Source organism: Rhipicephalus sanguineus, chromosome 1 (genome assembly GCF_013339695.2).
Source record: "Rhipicephalus sanguineus isolate Rsan-2018 chromosome 1, BIME_Rsan_1.4, whole genome shotgun sequence".
NCBI classification, from domain to species: domain Eukaryota; kingdom Metazoa; phylum Arthropoda; class Arachnida; order Ixodida; family Ixodidae; genus Rhipicephalus; species Rhipicephalus sanguineus.
Window position 1 is genome coordinate 82,282,753 of NC_051176.1, and position 25,115 is coordinate 82,307,867.

Here is a 25,115-nt window from a genome sequence, read left to right on the forward strand (position 1 = left end):
CACACAGGTGGGCCACAGAGGGCACATGTCTTGGGAGATCACGTTTGTTGAAGGCAGTTTAATATGAAGCTTATACTCGTATCGGGATTGGGAGCTTCAGTGAGAGCTCAGAGAAACAATTTGATTGCTACTTTTTGTTTTAGTTGTACTGTTTAGGCCAGGTTCTTTTCACATGATCTTGTGTTGGACTCGACGTGTCTCAGTGCGGGCAGGGCGCTCTCATGTGCCTGTGGTTTTGTGCGTGTATGCGTACTCTCAGGAAGAAAGCACAGAGGAACGAGTGCGAGAGTACACAGTTGTGCGTCACCGCCAGTGACCCAAAGGACGCGACTTTTCACAGACGCTTCGGGCAACCTGTGCAGCTGATCACCATCAGGTCGGGTTTCCCGCCGGTGGACGAGCTGTTACGATTGGCCCTTGCGCCGAAGGGGAAGCGGCGTCCCCTGTTCTTCGAACAAGGCGTCGAAGGGCTGCTTCCCTGCTGACAGCCGTTCAAACACATGAGTTGTCCTCCCGAGACGGGAAGTCAGGCGCCATGCAATCCAACACATCAAGGTTCAACGAGACGACCGTAATGGTTTCCTGTTGCCAAATCTTCCTTGAAGAAATTGCGGCGTCAGCGCGAATGACAACCCGTAGCGCTAATTGAGCAGTGAGGTACTTCGGAGCGGTGGACCTTTTGATACGCCCCGTTGTCCGAGCGTGTGACCCATCGCCCTATGGCCTTCACATCACAAGGAAGGACCGCTTTGGTGCCGCAGGTGCAGAGTGCGGTGGCCACGCCCCGGTTGAGGACGTTGACCTGGGCGGGTGTGGGTGTCAACCTCATTAGTGCTGTGTGTGACGTGATTGGACCTTCCCAACTTGGAACGATTCCCCCACCTAGGGATCTGGCGAAAAGAGACACTTCAAAATGAGCTCCCGTGGGCTCATTCGACACGAGATCTTCGTCATGTAACAAGATGTTCGTAATGTAACGAAATGCTCGCCATGTAAATAAACCACGTCAAGTTTCCCTTCAGTCTCTTCATGCTGCCTCTGCATCTTCCTCCCGAGTCTACGGTGCCTGAAAAGGCCGGTCGCATGAGCCTGCACTAAATATTCGTTAGAATAATTAGTACCATGGCCTCCGAGAGTAGCTCCGGCCGATCACCTTTCAACAGCGCGCGACCGGATCTAATCGCCGAGGCCACATGCAGTATCATTATGATCAACATAATCGGCCTCTACTTTCTAGCGCGTTGATGGGCCGGCACGCTCTCTTCATCCTCGTCTTCATCTTCCGCTCACTCCACACGTGCGCGCGGCTGATTAGCTAAATGGCTAGGTGCTAGGCCTAGCTAATTAAACCGAGACATCGTATGACCAAGTGAGTCAAGCAAAGTCACGCTAAGAGCGAGCTCCTAAGCCACGTCTTGCTAAGAACATGCCAATTAAGACCATGCTACTGAAGACCACGCTAGTGAAGCCGTGCCATGCTAAGACCGAGCTAATTAAGCCCATGCTAATTGTGAGATTGATATTTAAGTATATGCCAATTAACGTTTCGATAAATAAAACCACATTAATTAGGACAAGTATATGCAATATCATTGCAATGAAGACCTTACTAATTAAGGCCAAGTTATTTAGTACCATAAAAATTCCTACCAAGCTGACGCGATCTTCCCTCCAAAGCAGTCTGAGCAGACCGAGCAGACTGATTTGACGTTGAGCATTAACGTAAAAAGCTGGAACAAGCTGCTAATTAGCGTCCACCGCATGACACGCTTGAAAGTCACACTGGCACTATGACAGTCAGTAGTTGAACTTGGGCCTTCTCAAAATCAACGAGGCCCCGCCACAGTGGTCTAGTGGTTATGGCGCTCGACTGCTGACCCGAAGGTCGCGGGATCGAATTCCGGCCGCGGCGGCTGCATTTTCGATGGAGGCGAAAATGTTTGAGGCCCGTGTACTTAGATTTAGGTGCACGTTAAAGAACCCCAGGTGGTCGAAATTTCCGGAGCCCTCCACTACGGCGTCTCTCATAATCATATCTTGGTTTTGGGACGTTAAACCCCAGATATTGTTATTAAAATCAACGAGTTTGAAGTCGAGCTCGCGTGCCAAGTAGTTTGAGTGACAGGCGCCCACGGCAACGCCCGGGCCCGCCAACCGCGTTTGCTCTTGTCGAGGCGCAGTACTCACGCTGCAACGCCAGCGAGCGGCACGATTCATCTATGAGCTGCGACTTTACATCATACTAGTTGACGTAACATAATAATCGACGTAATATTCAATTGAAGGGAAAGAAGGAGTACGAGAGTGCGTGTGCGCCCTTGTTGCCCTCCAGAGTGGGAATTTCCATGCGCCAGGTGCAACGAAAGAACTTGCCCGAAAGAGGATGACCGCCCATGAACACACCTGTCAGAGGCGTGATGTTCAGTGGGCAAAGAGATAGTGCGACAATCACACTGGCATTTCTGACTATTGCAATGTTGGCTGAGTGGCGGCACGGACGTGTTCGCACGCGCTGTTTTTCCTTGGAAACCGCCGCAAGCACTGCACATGTGGTTGTGACGACATGCGCGCTTTTGATGCCATTTTTCTCAACGCTGCTTACTCGCGCTCCGCACTGTTTTCCTGTCATGACCGCCGTAGTGCGAGCTTGGAGCAAACTCGTGCTCACGAAAAGTTGGGGCAATTCTGCGTAGCACCCCAGTACTCTTATGTTTCACATAGTGTTTTCACTCCAAGGCCCGCCAGCGTTGAAGCCAGCGTCTTTCTTCGGGAAACGTAGAGAGGGAAGTCGCAAAATAGATCAGAATAAGTCTCATGTCCTTGGCAGCTTTCAGTTCCAACACGCATCACGCACAAATGCATGAGCCATCTGCTGCGTCCTGTCAAGGTAGGACGCACGCGACCACACCAGGCCACTTAAAGCATAGCCTGTCGGAACCCCGCAGCTCTGCATTCCGGGACCCTCACGGGCCTTCGTTTTCTCTCCCCTTCTGACGCGATCATTCGGTCGCCCTCCCATGCCTTCACTCGCTCATAAAACATACGACATGCGGGGCGATGACATCGCCCTTGGACTATATACGGAAAGTCACGGCGACGACGACAGCAAAAATGCGCCTGGAGTGCTCACATCATCGATGGCGCAACAAAAATATACTAGCTGCTTCATATTCACTCCTTAAGTAATATCACGATAGGGCGAAAATGGTGGCTCATTCCCTCCCACCAAGGCATTGACGGCTATAGCATATGTTCGGCGTTGTGCTTAGAGTCATCGGCGACGTTGTGGGCGAATCTTTTATTTTACAGTAGTACGAGGCGGTGTGCAAGGCCACCGTCGAGGTAGCAGGCCTTGACACAGCCATGACATAGTGGATCAAGCAAATCGATATTCGTTATCTAACATTGGGCGGAAGGGCTGCCGCCAGCCTCCCCCCCCCCCCTTGGCAGGAGAATGCTATACCACAACGCGCCCCCCCTCTCATTCCAAGCGAAAATAAAAATGTCCCGCTACGCTACTGCCGCGCTGCATGTGATCTAACTGGCGCATTTGGTCTAGCTTGGAATACTGATGCTGCTCAGGTGAACGTGAATGCGTAGGAACGTGGGCCTGTCGAGTTTAACTCACTAACGTCAGTACCGCATTTAGACGTATTTAATGTTTCCTAGAAATTTAAGGCGATTTGATTAAACTAAGAAGTGAATAGTGATGCGCGATCCACCAAATGAGTACGATAGCACTGTCTAACACTAACTGCGTGATAAAGCGCGATTTTTATTGCCTTTCAAAAGTTTTTCTCTCTCGAATGGCGCGTTCGGTTTTTCAAATCGCCCGTCAAAGTGAACGAAGCAAAAGGATCCTAAAAGGCCTGCGTGCAGTTCCCCGCTTTGATATGATGGACGGTATTTCTTTTTGTCCGCTCGGTAACGCGAGGGAAGCGCGCGCCGTGCAACCGTCGCCGTCAAAGGGTGTGCCAGCCGTGTCGAGTTATGCCGTAACTCAACTCTTGCGCGATACGGAACGAGCGACAAAAGGCTTTATAAATGCGTGCAACGGCCATACTAACGACAGTGACGTGCTAGACACTTCGGTAGTGCTTAGTACACACAGAGGCTTGCGCAACGAAACCTGTCTCGACAGGCCGTTCGTGGTTGCCTAAATGGAGACAGCCAGTTTTACTTTTTCATCAGCAGCAGCTCTAACTATCAAATTATGATCGTAGGAGATAGCTTGTGCTAGCGCGGCGACGAAAATGCGACGAAAGAAACCTGGGAGCATGCAGTCATATATAGATGCATGAACTTGCCAATTCGCATCTCCTGGCGGCAGCTTCCAGACAGAAGCATGAACTTCGTGGCGAAAACAGTTATATTCACTGCGTTCTTCGTGCTTTTCTTGATGACCGATGTTTCGAGTAGTAGAAAGCGACGCAAGTAAGTTTGACATTCCTTAAAGCAGCTCTGAATAGTGCTCTTGCATTGATGCTGTGGTATATAGCCATATTTTGTTATTGCGTTATTTTATTACCTAGTCTGGTGGCTACACGGAGCCAACATATTCCAAGGTTTACGTACCCTTCGAAACAATACAGCTTACAAAGGCTTGTGAAAAGCCTCAGGGTAGTGTGTGCCATTGAGAAATGAGCGACAACATTATTGTAGAGAAATCGAGTGGCTCTATTTCCGTTAATTAAAACCATACGAAAGTAAACAAGCAAGAAACACAGGGCAAAGAAAGCACTTAGGAAAATTATTTTTACGCTTAATTGAAATTTAGAAACAACAAGAAAATGGAAATCCAACCGACGAAAACACTGCTTGTCGCTGGTCAAAGTGAAACGCTCAACATTCTCAATACGTGGTCGATGGTTTGTCATTAAACTACAGCGATGACCATGATCTCGACAATTTCCTGGGATAATACTCACATACCTCACCGCAAATAACTTAAAATGCGTTTTTTTGCGATTTTCGAGGAAGAAGCACTTTGTCTGTGCTCGAGATGCTGTTAGGTTTGCCTGTGTACCTGCAGGTCAAGAATGGGTTTTATGCATTATTAAACCTTGTAATTGCTCTACCGAAAACGTTCGTCCCTTGAAAGCAAATTCTTTGAAAGAGGCTATGGCAGCCTCAAAAGATGATAGTTGAATATGATCCTTCTTGACAATCGAATGAACATAGATGCATTACTGAGCCGTAAGCAGATAGACTTGCATTAGGAGTGACGTAGAGCGTGCTGATGTTAATTCCTGGTGCTTAAACCATGGTAGTAGTGGGGGGAGGGGTAGTTCGGTTTCACAGAAAAATAGAAAGTAGGGAGCTCTTCACACCAACTTTTTCATTCGTTTAGAGTAAGGGAGGGAGAACGGCGTCCCACTAGATGTGGAGCTCGCGCATTCGCAGAAAGTATGAATGTAAATGTATGTAAAAATCCGAATGAGTGGTAGCGTCTGGCGGTGACTTGCGCTATAGAGTGCTTGGTATCGATTCGATTTTTCATGAAGTCAAAGACCAGTCATGGGGAAAATGCCAAGCCGTCGGTATCTGGATGCCACACCAAGTCAAGCGCATTGAAAACATTAAGTGGCTTGCTAAGGGAAAGTTCTCCATGCGCTTGCTTCACATGCCTGAGTACAGATTGTTCGTTTGATGCCCATTTATAAAGTTTCATGGAAGTGGCCGCAAATATTTCCGTTATTTCTGTCCAGCGCTCGACAGCTTCAAAGATGTTGCCGGGTCCAGTTATTACGTGCAGGTACATACAATCTTGCACTGTAACTGGGTTTGCGACTGTGACTGGGCACTCAGCAGAGATCTTATATGAGTGAAACCAGATAGTCGCTACACGTCGGAACGGGTTCGAAATTTCGCCGAAGGGGAGCCGTATCATTCGGAATGTGATGACCTTGGGAAACGACCGCGTGCAACGACAAGTTCGTCATATTGGAGGTGCCGTAAGGCACCTTTGTTGTCTTCATGAATAAACGTTGCAAGAATGCCTTTCCACTGTTGGCCGCAAGAGCGACAAGGCAGGTACGAAAGCTCAGCAGTAGTCTTATTCAATCGGCGTTCAGTTTCGGGCCACTCAACATACTGTCATTGCGATAAATTAACTCTTTTGCATGTGAATAAGCTTCGAAGACAGCACGAGTATTTGTACTGCTGTCTTCTTTGATGGCGGCAAAGCGGCGCGTATTATAAGCTGGGCCTTTTTCTGCTTCCGGTGTTGTCGACCACTTCTGCCATGTTATCGTAGGCGTATTTGGAGATGGCGGTGTGACAGGTTACGAGTAGCTCTTAGTTATAAAGACGCCTCCTTGTCATATGACTTAGCCTTCTGTGTGCGCTGGCCTTGTTGTTGTCGCGAAGAAATACTGTCTCCCACAGAAGTCGTTCTTCATAACGACCATTCTGTTGGCTGACGGAGTCTTTAAAATATATCACAACGCGATCTTCCCTGTGAACAAAATTTGGCGGCGATTCGATTACTTTAGAGTCGAGATTCCCAAATCGTTCGAGCGCGTTGTACAGATGCCAAATTTTACGCTGGGGAACGTGGCCACCACACACACAGTGCTGTCGGTGTGTTGGTTGTCGCTGGTCCGTGAACAGTCCAGCCAAATGCTATTTCGCCTGCCCTCAAACCTTGTTTTAACGAGTGAATTTAGCCTGTAGAAAATTCCCAGGAATGATACATTCGAGTAGAAGTTTTATTGACGTCTCGTCAATCTTATTAGTTGGGCCACTTGAAACCAGCTGGTGTGAGGCTCCTGCTTGAAATTTCTGTTAAAGCGCAACTTTGAAGTATTGGAACCGACTGATAGCACATTTTTTTCCAAAAACAAGTGCATTTGTGGTATACCTTCAGGCTTCCTTTGTACCAACAAACTGCAGAGTAACTTTTTCAAAGCTTCTGACGTTGCTGTTACCGGCAAACGACCCAACCGACAAACGTTTATGGCTGTCATTTCGCGTTTGAATATTTTCGCAAGACGGTTTGCAATGAATGTCCTCTCACTTCCACCATCCAAAAGGCGCGCGAGAGCACTTGTTCGTCAAAGATACACATGCACAACAATGGTTGCAACGTAAATGAGCCGTCACCCCGCGAGCACTGGCAGTTGCCATACAGTTGCCATACTCTCAGAACGGAACCCGCGACGCTTGGCCGACTCATGTGAGCTGCGTGCCGTCGATGACATTTAAGGCAGCTGACTTTTCTGGGGCCATTATTTGCCAGATGATATTTCTTTGTTCACCTGAAGCAGTGCCCATTAGGCTGGATCTTGCGCTTCTTGTCTCTGATAGTGAGTGCGGCCTTAGAATGCTCAGTAGTATGTTCGTCACTGCTTCAAGAGGAAAAAAAAAACCCAGACCATGCGTGCTTGGTACTGCGAAGTTCGTCCAGCAAAGTCCTTCGTCGTGCTCGGCTTAAAGAGCTTCTGGTACAATGCGATTGCTTTGGTTTGTTTACCTTGTTAATTTGGGTTTCTCGAGTTTCCGCTCCTCTTTTTGATAAAGAAAAAGCAGAACAGAAATCGCAAGTTGATCTGTGAACCTGAAGACGTCTCTTCACCTGCTGTGTCGTTTCCTCCTGCCAACATATTGTTACGGTTAATATATGTTTATTTACCTGCAAATATGTTTAGGCTGCAGCAGCTCACCTCTTCTTCCTCTTCTCCTTGCTCGGTTCATACCCGTTGTATTCCCCGGTTCCCAGACGAAGCCCGCTGGGCGAGCCAGAATCCCTGAGAATGTGCAGGGTGAAACCGCTTAAGACGGGCACCATGTACCAAATGGACCCGGCTTGACCGACGTGCAGCTGACGTCAAGCGTGACGCCACGTACCCCCGCCCCCAAAAGTTTGCGGAACGCGAACTTTCCGAGAAAGCTATATTCCCGCTTTGTCTGAGAACATAGCCTCCAGATAAATGCTCAAGCCTGTAGTAGTGCTTGTGACCTATACAGCTAACAGCTAGGTTACAAGCGCCGTGCACTAATAGAGCAGAAATTAGCATTTTCAGTGGAGCCCGTGTTCCGGAAACTTTTGTGGGCGGGTCATACTCGATGTCACCATTTGAACGAAGAAATCCGCATACGTCGGCTACTAATCGAACGGCGCTGTGAGTCGATCAGATGTTCGGCGCGGTCCTTCACCTTGGCGTCTTTTCTTGCATATCGTGCAACGATAATATCACGTGTGTCTTGATAGCACCTGAAACTTGCGGGTAATCTGGCGACAACCTCGGCAAGCCGTGTAAGCGCCGACCTCAACGACTTGTCCACCTCGGTGAGACTCGGGCTCCCGTGGACTACGGTCTGAACCTGTTCCGAAAACGGAGGCCATCTGCGACGAGTTCTGTTCAGCTTTAGAAATGCCAGGCGTGGAACCCTAATTCTGTGACTAGGGGACGACTTGTCCACCGCACTAAGGTTTGGCACATGTTCTTCCGTTGGCTAGCTGTAACTGCTGAATTCGGTTCCTCAGGTTTGAGGACTAAGTAATTATTTTGTCGATGTACTCGAAGTTCGGATGAATTTTCGCTCACTGTGGGCGCCAGTTTGGCAGGACCCTGTTTTTTTGATCCGCGGATCTCAGGTCACGGAGTGCATCTTCCAATGGGTCCGCAAGCATATGAAGATCCTGCAAGCTCGTTCTTACATTTCCTATGGCCGCCTCTTTTTCATAAATAATGTTAATTAAAATGGTGCATGGGGCTTTTTGTGCTTGCCTTAAAGCGTGCGATGATGGCGGTGGGTTGAGACGGGAAAGCTTGAATGAAAGGTCACTCCGTATGGCAACCAGACGCTTATCAGCCTTCTGCTGCGGTGGATGTTGTCGTTCGATGGTTCCCATCGGGTTTCGGTCGCACTCTGAAGGAACAACGGCTTTGGTGGGAAATGAAAATAGTTTAATAGTGTAGCAAACTCATTAATTACCTGCAGCTGTACAGGCAAGCCGATCTACATCATGACCTGATGCGTTGTTCGAGCACAGACCAACTTGTTTTTCTTCGTGTATTTAAACTGATTACAGAAAAGGATTTCATACTAAAGCGGCAATATTTAACGCACAGTTGCATCGGAAGTCCGCACTAGCAACGCGAAATGATTCCACTCGCCGCAGTGGTCTAGTGGTTATGGTAACTAACTGCTGGCCAGAAGGCAGCGGGATCGAATCGAGACCGCGGTGGGCGGATTTCGATGGAGGCAAAGTGCTAGAGGCCGGTGTGCTGCTATTTACATGCACGTTGAAGAACCACAGGTGATCTAAATTTGCGGAGCCCTCCACTGCGGCGTCCCTCATAATCATATCGCGGTTTTGGGCCGTAAAATCCCAACAAATATTATTAACGCTGAATGATTTAGGCCCCAGATTCACAACAAATATTACGCAAGAATATAGTTCGTAGGATAAAAACTTTGCCATTCATGACGCTTAACATATAGAAAGCGAAGGTCGCCGGCCATGAAAAGAAGCCCTTGTGAAGAAAAGGCTTCGTGACTTGTGCTGCTGGGGAGTAGGCTTGGTATTTGACTGCATCGTAAAAGATCCATTGAGATAACAAGTTACGCATTGTATGCACCAGATGTCGAGCTATGCACAGGACATAATACCTACGGCTGTTATGGAGTTATTGCTTGGCGCAACCGGTGCTTACTAAATCCAAAAGTTCGTGAATGCGTTTTATTTTATTGCGGGAACAATTACGACCGACACGTCTAGCTCCAAGGCGCGCGGCTTCCTCCTCGGGAGAACGCACTCTCTTATGACGCCCCATGACTGTCTCAGCACGATCGGGCGCTGTAGAACGGAGGTTGCGCGCGACGTCTCCGTCGGTGGGCGTAGCTTAGCTACTTCGCATGCGCGGCTTGGCCAGGTAGTGCGTTATCTGGTCGGTAAACGACGCAATGCTTGCTTCCTCTTTTTTTCTATCGTTTTCTCTCTCTCTGCTTCTTTCTCTCACTTTCGTTGATGTTCTCTCTGTCTCTGTTGCTTTCTGCATTTATTTCTCTCCGTTTCTCTCTTTCTCATTGTCTCTGTGCTACGCTTTACTCTCTCCCCACCTCCTTTCTCTCATTGTCACCATTACATCTCTCGCCCTCACGGTCCCTTTTCCACCCCCTTGTTACACTGTACTATACAAAGCTATGCTACACTCTGCTTGTGTGCCTGGATAGCCAAGTGGTTAGGATGCTAGCCTTCGGATAAGGTTACGTGGGTTTGGATCCCGCCTCGTGACGAACTTGTTTCCGACAAGAATTTCTCTCTTTCTCTTTCTTTATATCTTTCTTTCTGTCGCTCTGTTTCTTTCTCTCTTCTTTCTTTCTCTCTCTCTCTGTACACGTTCTCTCACCCATCGGGAATATTAAAGGCGACGCCGGAGCGGTGAGTAGTGGGGTTTGCCCAAATTCTGTGGCGCATACCCCTTCATGGTCATGATATTTTTGGGGGGAGCAGGGACGTTTTTCTGCGAACTTTAAGAGCTTCGCTGTTAAAACCGTAGCAGCTTGTTACAGAAAAAAAAAACGTACGCGCATTTATATTAGGTTTTATTGGTTTGTTTCTTTCTTCCTGAGGCTCACTTCGTGCTCTTGTCATTATTGTAGGGGACAAACAGTAAGGATAAAGAGTGCCAAGAAGACTGCCCAATTAGAAAGCAACACCACAAGTAAGGAACCTTGCAGAAAGATATATATTGAAAGTGCCACATCAGTGTGTTTTTAAAGCACTTTTCAACGAACCAGGTATCATATTTTGGTTATATTAATGTTTAGACTCAATGTTTAGCTGCCTAGACACGGGGACTTTCTACCAAAAGAAATTTAAGACGGTCGTGAGAAGTGGTGTCGTAATGAATGAAGCGATATTTCACGAGGTGATAGCGCGATGAGACGGGTTAGCACCGGTAGTCAGCAGAGGTTATTCCTCATTGCATAAACTAGCAATGTAACGAAAATATCGGGCTTGTACGACTTCTATATTTTGGTCGAGGGCCCATAGCACCTTTACATCACGACCTCGGCCTCAAGCTTTACTAGGAAGCATGACTTGCCGCTTGTCAGGCGCTTTGCTATATATCGAGGCAAGTTTCTACTTCAGCTTTGCTCTGCGCCTGTTCATTACTAACGAGAATAAAAACAGGTCGAAAATTAGATAACATGCCAATCTTGCAGCAAAAATGCAGATGCTCAAAACCTTAGAGTGCGTTTATGTATAGGCTGATACTTCGTCTGTGGCAGCATGACCTAGTTCTTTGAAGGCACCGGCGATTTACGCTGTATATGTGTGTTTTAGTTTGTGCTGCTATTTGAAAATGCATACGAACAGTTTTCATGTATGGAAGAGTATAATCATACGATATTTATAGATTGTACTACCTGTATTGTTTTACTTGTGGTTCCTGTATTGTAAATGATGTACACGCATGCCGGATACACTAATAAAGATGTGAGTTGGGCTAGTTTGTGCGAATTGACTTCAGACATAACTAATTAGCGCAAAAAAGGACAAAGGACAAAATAAAGAGAAACAGACATGACGCAGTGCATCGTGTCTGTTGTTTTTTTTTATTTTGTCCTTTGTCCTTTTTTGCGCTAATTAGTTATGTCTGAAGCCGAACGTAGATCGAGCAAAAGGCTCTGCCAGGCCACACGGCTTTCAGCTCTTGCTCCTCTTTCTGTATGAGAAGGAAAGAAATGAACCAAATACCACGTGACATTGTACAGCACTTGCGTGTGCGTTGCCTTTCATTGGAGCAGGGTGAACGAGCGAAAACGTGCAAATATGTACTGAATCTCGTGCGCGTCAGGTCACTTAGCTGCAAGCGTGGTACTCGACGTGATGAATACCGTGCATGTAAATCTGTAATGAAAATACTGCTCCTTCGCTTCTAGCTTATGGGCTTTTTACGTAGAAGAGAGGCTCAGTCTGTGAGAGACGCCGTCGTGGAGGACTCCGGATAATTTCGACCACCTGGGATTCTCTAAAGCAACTCTGCAACACTTTTTGAACGTAGAAATCGCTACCGATCAGTGCTACAGGCTTCTGTGAACATCTGAACCAAACATTATTTAAATGCACGCAGCAGTGAACCTGCAATGTCGTTTTGAAAAAGAGTTAAAGCAAAAAATGCTCAAGGTCATGACGCGCGCTGACGTAGTTTCCTTACCCATGTCATCCCTCTCTGAGTAGCCTGATTCAGCGTGCTCGTCGGGACGAAAGAAGAGAAAAAAGCGTTCGGATACTTGCGAAAAATTCCTGTAACTCTGCTCACATGTGACGGAATCCAAAAATTTTTGCGTCAATCGATTCGTGAGACACTAAACTTCGACAGTTAGGTAATTCTAGGCTTTGTTGGAAAAATGTTGGATGAATAATCGTTTACGATGCGGCAGACCGCTGTCGAGGTCTTTCTGGGCGTATACGACGTTGCTGTACGAACTTTTTCATCGCTCAGAATGTGTTTCATTCAGCAACTCGTTGCAAGCCGCGATCATTGCAAGTAAACGCAAGCTAGGCTAAGGAACTTGGAACAATGCAACACGTAGGCGCAACGTTCGTCTGCCGTTGTTCCGCTTCCGCTCGGCGAGCTCGGTTCGACTAGAACCCTCTCCCTTTTGGTGCGCTCATTGAGTGAGACCAGCCGCGGAAGCGAGAATACTGTTAAAGCAGGAAATGCTATGCGTTAAAAAATAATGTCTGCACTAAGTCGCCCAAAGCTAGGTACAGCGAAGCACGGGCCCGTTGCCACACCGAGTTGAATCTTGTGAGGGAGATTCGCAAACTCAGTGCGCGACATGTGCGCTACTTTTTGCTGCGCTTTATCGACTTCTTGCTTGTTACGGCAACTGAGATACGCGTTGTCTGCGGCGAGTTCCGCAGGTTGCTTCCCCGCAGTGCCGGCGAAGCGCAGGGGAAGGAGCATTCGCTCGCTCGGCGAGGCGGTGGCGGCCTGTCTAGCGCGGCGCCGGTGTTGCACATGCCCGTTTATGATTACCACAGTTTTGCGGCAGTGTCGACATTAAGGCCGGCTTAAACAGCTTAGCTCCTGTGAAGAAGACCGTTTGATTGGGCTACTGCAAAAACGTTGCTGGTTTCACAACGTGCTTGCTTCGGCGCATACTTAAAGGAGCAGTGACATAAAAGTTCAAGTTCGAGATGTGGACTTCACTTGAACGCTTGATGTGCATTAGTTTTTTTGGAGAAGTATGTATTGCGTCAGTTACGTATAAGTTATTTTATTTTGAGGGCTGACAGCGTACGAAGGCTCAACGGGGCGTTCAGCACCCTGCGACATCGACAGCACTGTGACGCGTTCTGCGGGCCCCCAAGCGCTGGGTGACGATGCATTAGCAACAATAACACCGCCGATCTCAGTGTTGTCATTGTAGTGCCGGCTGGCGGCGATGCCTGGCAACGGCTTCACTTGGGTTGTCTGGGTTGGTTAGTCTCAAATACCGCGTCTTCGACACGCCAATTCGAACGCTTTGTCAGGTGCTCGTCAGCGTGTGATAAATCGGAGGGACGATCTCAACCGAAATACGTGTCAGCATGTCGTGAAAGAGTTGTGGGCTGCTTACGCCAGCGGCATTTGAAGTACCGCAAGCAGGATTGTCTTTGTCGCACACAGCTTCAAATGTAGTTTATTCCAGGTAGGACTGCACGTGCAATACAAGTCTCCGGTTCACGCGTCTCTCCGACGCATTGAATGTTTGCCATGCGCACTCACAGACTGTGCTGCTCTTCGGAGACTGATGGTGACATGGGCGAGACGCGCGCAGCCTCGACAGCGTGTGTGTGTTTCTACGTGTGTGATTGGGTGGTGAAATAAAACGAGCCCGGCTGAATGCGAGTATCGGCAGACACGGACAGTATCATGATCTGTGCGGATGGAAGTTGAAGACGATCATTTGCGTTCAATAAGTCGGTTGTTGTTCTAGCCGCCGTACTGCTTCTTTTTAACGTTGGCTTCTCTTCTTAAACCAAGTCGGTATTTTTTAACACGAAAGTGTTTTATGCCGGGGTCCACCACGGCTCCACCGACATATTTCCGTCACGGATATTTTCGTGATATCCGTCACGGATATGATGTTGTAAAATATAAAGACTAACAGATGGCAAAGAAAAAACCTAGAAGAAAAAGTTCCGTCACCGGGAGTCGAACTTACATTGTAGAAGCTCTCATATATCCCTACACAATAAGCACTACTTCTGTGAAGACACGTTTGACTTTCGTGTTATACCGATTCCTATTACGGAGGGATCAGCGCTGTTTTTTTAAGCAGGCACACTCTTGACAATATAATAGATGCTTGGCAGGAGGGTGTATGGCACAAATTTCGCGAGCAGAACGTGCCTGATTCGTCACACCCTAACTCATACTGCTGCACACCCATCGTTTCATTCTCTCTCGCATGAGGGGCCCCGATTCAAAAGGCAAGCTCTCAACGTCACCAAAACTTGGCCGCATGCGATCTTATGGTGCTTCACCGTGTGGCGGCGCTAGTTTCCTATGGTATTAGGCGAGCGTTTCGAGGCATTTTGAAAGACGCCAAAATAAGTCATAATCAATGACGCTAGCATTAATTACACGATACGTTAGGGCATTTGCAATTTAATTTTGGGATCATCAGACAGAAAGCCACCAATTAAAGCAGAAAACTCACAAACAAAAGGTTTGCACTGACTGCTCCAAATTAGAACCACAATTCAATACCTTTACATTCCAGCACCCATGTCTATATAGCACAAATTACCTCGAATGAGTCAAAGAATGCTTCACTCTAAAACATCACTTTAAAGCTTCCCGTTAAAAGAAGCTTACGAACGCTAAAAAGAAGAAGACGCCATGCCTATGCCGCCTAATGCCGACCAAGACAATAAACGAGTTCGTACATTTGTTACGCGTGTTGTTTCAGCACGAGCAGCTCAATATGACAATACTGAACTTGTTAATTTTAGCGGTGCGTCGTGCACTAACGGCGGAGTCATGACAATTCATATATTGTGAGTTATTCAAAATATGAACCCACCGAAAGAGGCTAAGCGGAGGGAGACGCGTTGTTGACGCCACATAGCATGTAAAGCAGTGGCGGCCAGTATCACAAATAACAATACAAATAATGTCGACCTCTCATTTTTCGACATTATCGTTACTTCTTTCGATAAAGAGACTGCACGCGCTCGGTAAGCGTAGTCAAAACTCAACCATGCAGAAAATTTGGGAACTTCTAAGTATGGCCAGGCTCGTGATTTACACCGACTTATGTGCCTTAACTTTATATGCCTTTTTTTCTGCGCAGCGTGCACATACGACGGTTGCAAAAGACAATGCCAGGCTCAGCTGGGTAACGAATACATCGATGTGACTGGCCACTGCGAGTACGCGGCGTGCAAGTGCTTCTTCAAAGAACGTGAGCTACCAATTTATTCGCTTTCCTAGATCTTTTTCGAAGCGACAAGCTCCACGCATACTTCGCTCTGATTGTCAGTGTTTGTGGCCTCGTTACCATGATCGCATGAAAAAAGGCCCAGTTTCGGCGCAAGGGCGAAGCATTGAATAGGATGACAAGAAATTGGAATGTTATACGAATTAAGGCTAGGTCGCTTTAGGAGCAATGCGAATAGTAGTAGGCATGAGCTTGCTAAGTAAGCAGGCGTGCTGTGGCGTGGCCAGACCCATATGAAGAGAGAGAGAGAGGGACTCAATGAATACGACAAACCGTGTGCCGAATGGTGGTGTTGATGACAAGTGGCTCCCGTGAACACAGCATTCTATGTCGTAAAGCATGAGATGGTTTGCACAAAACGTACCACAGGCACTGTCCCACCGCTCTGGTGCTCCAACGTGGGGGCAATAAGATGACGCCAGTGTGTTCTATTCAATGCGGCGCTGTTTGCGCTCTCGTACACAGCATACTAGTTGTCATAATAGAAAAAAAAAGTTGACTGAGCTGGACAATTGTGATCCATTGGTAACGCGAAATTGCTAGTCGAAGTTTATTCAGGCACCACATCAGCTTTTCTGGCCGCGCGGATACCTGCCGCAAAATGGTCTAACAGCTTTTTCTTGAGACATGCACTCCAGTAAAGACAAACTTGTCTTAGTCTGCGGTGAAAACACGTTACTTCGCCTCAGAGTAAATTCTGGATTTCTCGTAACCCTCAAACCCCCTTTTTTTCTGAATCTTAATGAAAACAACTTTATAGTGAATCTTGTCAAAAAATAAAAAAAAACGACAGCAGTGAACGCAGGAATATTTGAAAATAAATTGTCCTATGCGCAAGCACATACGAATTATTTATTTGCACCTAGAAAGATCTGAATTTCTGCATCGGAGAACTTTTTGTGCTTGGGCGCCAAGTTATTTTCCCTGCACTGAGGATTAGAGACAAGAGAAGAATCTAAGTAGTTCAGTTCTTGTATTCGCTGCAAATAGAAAAAAAAATGCTGTAACATTGTATGCGCAAAGCTTCAGGCGAATGAGGCTCACCTATTCTACTGTGCTAGCAGCTGCACCTTGGTAATAGAGACTACTGCAAGGTACACCTGTGAACGCATTGCATTATGGTCCCTATTCAGGGCAAACCACATTAAGAAATGTCTATTCGTTCGCTCCCCCTAAAAACAATGGTCCATAATTTTGAAAGCTTTCCATGTGCAGGTTATATAATTTAAGTTGGATATAGCATAGCAGGTGTAAAGCGAATGAAATTGAAGAAAATCAGTGGTAGATATGTCGATTTGTTTGCCTTCAATGTACGTGTAGATGTGGGTAGGAATACGCTTCCTTTATTTTCTGAAAATAATGCGAAATGTGACTGGAATTCCACTGCACCGTTTCGTTAAGACGCAATTTAGTTGAAATTGCACATAATCTATCTATCTATCTATCTATCTATCTATCTATCTATCTATCTATCTATCTATCTATCTATCTATCTATCTATCTATCTATCTATCTATCTATCTATCTATCTATCTATCTATCTATCTATCTATCTATCTATCTATCTATCTATCTATCTATCTATCTATCTATCTATCTATCTATCTATCTATCTATCTATCTATCTATCTATCTATCTATCTATCTATCTATCTATCTATCTATCTATCTATCTATGTCCGGATGCTCTCGCGGCCCCCTCTCATAATTGGCATAGGAGGACATGAGTGCATGACGTACTATCGCGCACAGTATGAGCTACATCACACGAGCGCGTGGCCGAGCGCTCTGCAAGGTTGTACAGTTGCGCCGATTATGGCATATTTTCGAGTTATTGGGAGAGAGCTTGGCTGTCCCTGCGAGCGCGCATCGCCCCCAATTGCTTGCTTTCACCCTCGAAGTTATTATTTTCGCAGCTGATATCACCGCAGGGCAAAACGAGGGCGAGGGTGAAAGCAAGTGGAGGCGATGCGCGCTCGCCGGGACAGCCAAACTCTCTCCCAATAACTCGAAAATATTCCATGATCCGCGCCACTGTACAACCTTGCAGAGCGCTCGGCCACGCGTTCGCGTGTAGTAGCTCATACTGAGCGCGATAGTATATGACTGACAGGTCATGAACGAATAACGTAACAGTCCTGTCACGTGTGGCTAATACTTGCATACCAAGACCCGCCGTACGCAAATATTTTTTCTTAGGCTGTGCAGAACGTGTGTATATGTATATATGTATATATACAGTAAAAGCTCGTTCGTTCGGGAGTTCACGCGACCGGAAGAAAGCGTCCGAATTTACCGAATGCCGAATTATCAAAAGCATAAAAAACAATGAAGAAGTGCATTACTTTAATGAATTTTGTTTTCTTGATGTATATGTAAATCCAGTACTGATTTCGCATAAGAGCAGTGTTACGGCCGGCAGTTTTCGTCATTCGCGACTTCGTTCAGAATGTGACCGCGGCTCAAGACCCTCGTGTCTTAAGCCGAAGCCTGCTCTGAAGCTACCCCTTATTACGTACCGCCACCACCACCACCACCACGCACACGTGACGACACTTTTGTCGACCGTAAATTCGCTGGAAACTTATCGTTCGTCCATCACGGTTTAGCAAGCGAGGATTATGCGAGCATACGGACCATGGCTTAAGCTCTTCAACAGCTTCCACCATGTTCGAGTTTTGTGACATTGCGTGCACATTGCTCGAAGTCAAAACGAAGCTAGTGAGCGCCGCATCCTCTGTGGCAAAAATGAAACGACAGCGTGTCGCAGCTTTGATCTTAGTCGCTATCGACGCGGTCATAAATAGAGCCCACGCAGTTAAGGTGTGGCGAGCGAAATCGAAAACGAAACAAGCTGCTGAAGCCTTGGCTGCCAACGACACGATTGTGGTAAGATTGTGGATGGCGACCACGCCTTTCTGAAGGCTCGCTGCTGTTTCTGTTGTTCACAAACACCGCTTTCGCTCCTTTGCGTCGCACATTCATGGCGCTACTTGCTTGGCGCGCTCCGCGGATCATCCGAATTAACGGGGTTCCAGCTAAACAACACCATATTAGCGAGTTTGATGTCATTAAGCAATACCTATGCGGAACTGCACCAGAGAACACGTCCGAATAGTCCGACTTTGCTAACTAACGGCGGCCGAATTAACTAGCTGTTACTCTCTCTCTCTCTCTCTCTCTCTCTCTCTATATATATATATATATATATATATATATATATATATATATATATATATATATATATGTATATATATAGATTAAGCGAGGCTGATTGACTATGGGTGTTATTTTTGCTCTTGCAGCGTGCAAGCCGGTGAAATGCCAACTGCGTTGCGAGGAAGAAGCGAGAAGGAGGCGTGCGCCAAACGCAAACGGGACGTGCCAACGAACAACTTGCGTTTGTGTGATTGAAGATGGTAGGTCTATCATCCTCACCTAGTCAGTGCAGGGAGGTTAACTAGCGTCTAGTTTGCTGCCCTACTCATGGGGAGGGGAGTGAGGGAGAAAAAAGGACACACACACTTTCTTGCAACATGCCTCTGTTGGAAGATATCTTACTGAAAAAATGTTCGCAAAGAACTCTGGCATCAATACAGGTGTAAGACTAGACGCTAGGAACACAAGGCGCCATCTTAGACGTTGTCTAAAAATATTTGTGGCTGCAGCATCTATGTTTGAAACTGCGCCCACTGAACAAGTACTGGTTTCAGGCTTCGCAATGCAGCGTACGATACTTATTACATGAATTATGGTCGGACATCCCTAGAGAGCACACAGTTAACCTTAAATGTGCCGTGGTTAGCAGAACACATGAACACTGTAAATTACAGCAACATATGAGAAAAAGCAGAACTAAACCAACTGTAGCGCAAAAACAAAATGTATGAACAGAAAATTAATGGAAACGGCCACAAAAATTACAATGAATGGGCCACATATAAAATGATTAGGTGAAATTTAGCGATATGAAAATACCACCAGCCTGATCAAAAATTTCACCATCTCCCACTAAATGGAACCATGTGGGGATGCGAAGCATAGCATGACTTAAAGTTCCGTTCATCATGGTCACCTTGCACGATGTTAACGCGTCCTTGCAAGTGGAGCACACCATGAATTCACTGTAGTTGCTGTTGCTGTTACTCGTCCCGAACTCTTGTTGGAGCACGCCACGCGGGTTCATCGCGCGTCTGCAGAATCTCGTTCCCCGACGCCATCGCGTGATTGCTGAGAGAGTGTAAGGGGGAGAGGCCACGGCGTCGTACCCAGCCCCTTACATAGGCCCGAACGCGCTAGCGCGCGCCAGCACACATGGTTTTGTCTGCGTTACGCCAAGCTAGGACAGCACAAGGCGGCCCGGGCCTAAGTGCTCTGCACGTATCATCATGAAGGCAGTCGAAGAACAAGAGGAAGAAGACTTCTCCTTGGTGCGAGCGCGCGCTCAGATGGCTATGCTAGGTGGTAGAAAGCGGACAGTCGCCAATGGAACTACGGACACAGCCCAGCGCAAAAGCTGCTTCGAATCTAAAAACCAGCTTTGTTTTATGATGCCAAGTATTAAAAAATGTCAGGCTAAAAGAACAGATATAATGATAAGACACATCAGCTAAAGAAATTGCGACTCTTCCCCATTTTTTACTCGATAAGCAGACAGCTATAAATTATGGATTGTGAGAGGCAGGTCAGGTTATTGCACTTCGTACGTCACATTGCTCAGGGTCAAAATATCACAATGTGTCGCAAGGCAGTCTGAACACATGGCTTCATGACAAGTACGCAATGTATATCACTAGGCACTTCAGGAAGTCTGCTAAGAACACTACAAATGACATGAAAGTTGTTGTGCGATTAGCAGCATGGGGAGCGTTCCACGTCAAACATATTTTAGCACAATAGCCCGTGTGCCATTTCCTCAAGATGCCGACAAAAACATACGCTGAAAAAAGTTAACTGCTTTTTAAATTGTGACCTTCTGTTTTTTAACACAAGTGTTTTATGCCGGGGTCCACCAAGACTTCAGTGACGTATTTCCGTCATGGAAATGACGTCGAAAAAATTTACACGATCAGATAGCAAAGAAAAAAAGTTCTGGCAACGGGCATCGAAGCCACGACAGCTCGGTCCGCAACAACACATGCCGGGCACGCTATCCATTGCGCCACGGTCACAGACTCTAGGGGCTTTACAAATGCGCCTTTTATATCTACCACTCTCCCGGTCGGCGGGGTGGTGTTGCCCTCTGGGAGCGGTAAAGTTAAGTAATTCGTCATTGCTGTGGCCTCCGCGATTAGCACCTGCAACGCGTTACTGGTCTGTCCCATTCGGCGCGTTTTCAATAGAAGTTCAATTTTGTCAATGCCTTAACACACCGCGAGGTGGCGACCTTAGCCCGAGCGTCGTAAAAGCGTCGGCCTCGCTCACAGCATCACGCTAATCCAAACTGAAAATAGCTTTGCGACGCGCGCCTGCCGCACTTGGCTGTAACACCGCGTTCCCCGCTCATGCGCTCGCCCCGAGAAAAATCGCGGCCGGGCTACGGGGCGGCACGACGCGCTTTGCGTTTCCCTCTAGTCCGGCCGTAGTGTTCAATCACATTTTCACATGCCGCGCGCAATATGCCACGCTCTTCTGGCTATCGCACCTCGTTCTCTGATTACGCTGTCACCGTTAACTACTACAGCTACCACAAGGGTTTGTTGAATCATTTAACATGGATGTTAGTCGTCAAGATGGAGATGTACCACCAACCATCAAAATGGAGGCATACACGTTAAACGGTGCCATAGCTGCCAGACATCAATATACATTGTGCAAACTCTCTTATATCAATGTACGGTAAACATTCAGTTACTTGTGTAAGGGCACGCTTTACTTTCGTGTTATTCCGATTCCTATGACGGAGGGATCAACCATGTTGTTTTAAAGTTCCCAAGAAAAAGAGAAAAATGGAAATCTCTTGACATCCATCTTTTTTCAAACGAAAACCGGCCAGTCATCTCATGAAAAAGAAGAAAGTAATAATTTAGTTGGTGTAGCCTTTGTTTGAAAACATTCAGGGCGAGTACCACCTGCAATGAATAGGAGAAAAGATCATTTGTTTATATGCTATAATGCCTAAAGTAGGACGGTGTGAAAAGTTGAAAACTCGATGACACCATTCGGCTACAGAGAGCGAGCACGGTAAATTTAACCAGGCACAAAAGACGTGCAAGAGAACCTTTTGGTTCTGCTAAGAGCTGCCGGCTTTACAGAGAAATGAGGAGGTTAACAGAGAAGGGAAACATAAATCACAAGTCCGAAACCGCATCGAGATAGTCAAGGCAGCACTGAGAAATCACAGCACTGAGAAAAAAATGCCGAACTCGTCCCCGTGAAACGCGTCTTTGACTCTCATGCCCTCAGAAATTCGCAACAGAAAAAAGCGTTCCCACCCTCTTGTTACATGCAAGTAGTACTGCGGAAGAAGCCATGAACCAGTACGTTGTCGCTGCAAAGATTCTCTCACCCACGAACTTCACTGACACAATAAAGCATAAGACACATGCCGTAACCCAGCTACGCAGTTATAGAATTGCTTGCGCAAAGCTTTGCGTTAGCGTTCGTCGCCACTGCGCATGCGTTATACGCTACGTACGCAACACACGCTATCTTTTCGTACACTATTGTAAAACTGGCTACTGCGCATGTGTCGTACGCCATTCTCTTGCGTACTCACGTTAAGGGGCGGAAATAGCATATGCGCCCAACGTACGCTATCTTTGCGTACCCTATTCTAACATAGGCTATTACCTGGCACACGTAGCTTACGCTAATGTATACCTTGAAACTACCTCATGAAGCGGCCAAGAAAAAACATCGTCATTTACTGAAATTAGGTTAACAAATATAAATACAGTTTCCGATCATGTTCGTTCGAACACGACAGCCCCGCGGATGGATACAGTCAGCGCTAAGACCTTCGTGAGGAAGTGAGACGGTTTATGGCTGCGAGTAAATTACAGTAAATTACGTAAAGTTTACTGGTTAATGAACTTTGAAGTCTTCGTGACTGCTGATGCCATATCGACACCACACGCCTTTCTCATTTTGCACGTTGCTTTCTTTTTCGAAATGAGTAATGGCATGTGCAGGCTCGAGTCCAAATTTCAATTCCCGGTGGTTCATGCATGCCCATGCATGTATGGACGTAATGGTGCGCGATCCGCTGCTCGGCGAGAAAACGTCTCATAAAGTGGGGGTTCTAGACGTCACAAACAAGACGTCTTTAAAACGTCAAAATTGGTTTAGAATCCAACAAACGTCTTGAAATATCTCTTTAGAAGACGTTAGAGACAAAAAATGGTCTTAAAAAGTGCGTTTGCTAGACATTACCAAAAACATATACGATACGGCTTATCTGTGACGTATTTAAAACGTCGAAATTGGTTTAGAATCTGTTTCATCCCATGCATCCCTAAAGCAGACGTTTTCTGGGCCATGTGTGCTACCTAGGTAGTGTCGTTAATGCCATTTTAGTTGAGGCAAAGTATTTCCGCCTCCATGTAGAGTACGTGTGTGAAAACGACAGGAGCTTGACTGTCACAGAATTTTTAATAAAAATTTGTATTGTCTAAAAAACACCTTGTATATCGTGCATTACGTAACCTTTTGCCACATCATTTGAAATTTGTTAAGAGCCATATCAGATGCTTAACAAGAGTTTTTTGCGACTCTTACAGATTGTATACAGTCGGAGTGCCACAGAAAATGCATAGAGAAATACCCAGGAAGGCCCGGCAAATCCGTAGGAAAGTGCGTCGATGGGGAGTGTTCCTGCAGGCATGTACCATAAATCAAGGACATGTAGGAACCTCCTTGGGGAGGTGCACGGTGCTTTATTACGGCTCTGGTGGTGTTTCCAATACAATAATAATGCTGGCGGAAATGCTAAAAATAAAGTATATTTGTGTCATTGCGTCATGTTCTCACTGTCGAAATGCCACAATGTCAAAAGCAATTCACGCAAAACTGCCTCACAATGATGCTGTAGTTAAATAAGTGCGCTTATGCGTTTCCCCTCATGGTCATGTATAGTCACAAAATGGCTGTCGCTTATGGTTTTCTTACTGTTTATGATGCCCTAAGTGCAGGGCGAAACAAAGAAAGGTGCTTTAGAAACTGCTGCAGTAAGCTTCTTCATCCTGCAACCATAGAGAGGAAAAAGGAAGGACTCAATCAAAGGAGATTGTTAGTTTGGTGCAGCCAATACCGAAATCATATCTACGTCGCATGTTCACTGTCGCACATGCGTCATAGTGCGCACATTATCGAACCGTCGCAGTTGCTAAATCGCAGGCCAAATGCAGACGCCCACCCGCCACAGTGGTCTAGAGGTTATAGTGCTCAACTACTGACCCGAAGGCACCGGTATCAAATCCTGGTTGCGGTGGCAGCGATTCCATGGAGGCAAAATGCTAGATCCCCGTGTACATAGATTTAGGTGTACGTTAAAAAAAACGCAGGTGGTCGAAATTTCCTGAGCCTTCCACTACGGTGTATCTCATAATCATATCACGCTTTTGGGACACAGCTGTTACTATATTTTTAAAAAGGACTGTCACGTTTGCAACTAATGTTTTTCTCGCCGCAGAGCTGACCACCTATGTTATTCTAAGCTTGGACTTATCTACCAGCTCACCAATAAAAGCGCATTGTAGCAATGATTAAAATTTTCTTTTGCTACACTAATGCTGCAGAAGTGTTTCCGCTCACTGTGGTGGCCTCTCATCACTAATCTATTCATGTCACGCTTCTTTAGTGAACAAACAACCTCGTTCAAGGGCTCTTTTTCTGTGTTATACGCAACGTTAATGAAAACTAACAGACAGTCAAGCCAAGGAAACTGTAGGTGATGTTAACTGCATTAATTATGACATGAATGCGAATAAATTAAAGCGCAACGAAACGACAACTTGGCGCCGGCAGGGACCGACCCTGGAACCTTCGAATAACGCGTCCCATGCTCTTCCAATTGAGCTACGGCGGCGGCCGTCCTCTCGTACCCTTTTTTGGGCTTATCTGTGCATGTTAAACTTGGGAGTCTTAGCGCCACTCGTAGCCATGATGGCGAGTGTGGAACAATTATTTTGCTTCACATTCGCTGGCGTTTCGCCTCCGTTGATCTCTTCCGTAGATCTGCGTCTAACTACCTGCGCTGGCGTTTCGCTATCGCTGCGCTGGCTTGGACGGACGGATTACCCCTTCCGCGATGGTGAGGTTAGTGGGCAAAGGAGCACTGGCGCCCTCTTGCCCGCAAACGGGTGAGAAAGGAAACTGAGAAAGGAAACCTTCATTTGTGAAGCTGTGGCGCCGTCTCTTCACTTATTGTGGTAATGACTTGACCTGTAGAGCCCACTTTTTACGTGTTTTGGTACTGACTTGAGCTGTAGCGCCCTCTTCTGACCTAATTTGGTACTTTGAGCGGGACGGTAAGCGACGACATGAAACGACAGCCCGGCCCTTAAAGTATTCCGCACATAAAATCCGGCTTAGGCTGCCACTGGCTGCCACTGCTTCGCATGAAATTGACTCCCACAATGCATGAGATCCGCAAGAATTTTTTCGAATGTATCCTTTCCTAATTGCTTTCGCTGTGATAGATGACTGCAGAGATGGCGGTG

The 25,115-nt window shown here is 46.7% G+C and overlaps 1 long non-coding RNA gene across 1 annotated transcript; it reads left to right on the forward strand.

Moving 5' to 3' along the window:
- Positions 1-10,611: 10,611 nt before the first annotated feature.
- Positions 10,612-23,398, forward strand: LOC119386071 (uncharacterized). The gene is made up of 4 exons (XR_007414982.1): positions 10,612-10,673; positions 15,307-15,417; positions 18,759-18,872; positions 23,175-23,398. It is a non-coding gene; the product is annotated as an uncharacterized LOC119386071 (long non-coding RNA).
- The last annotated feature ends 1,717 nt before the right edge of the window (positions 23,399-25,115 follow it).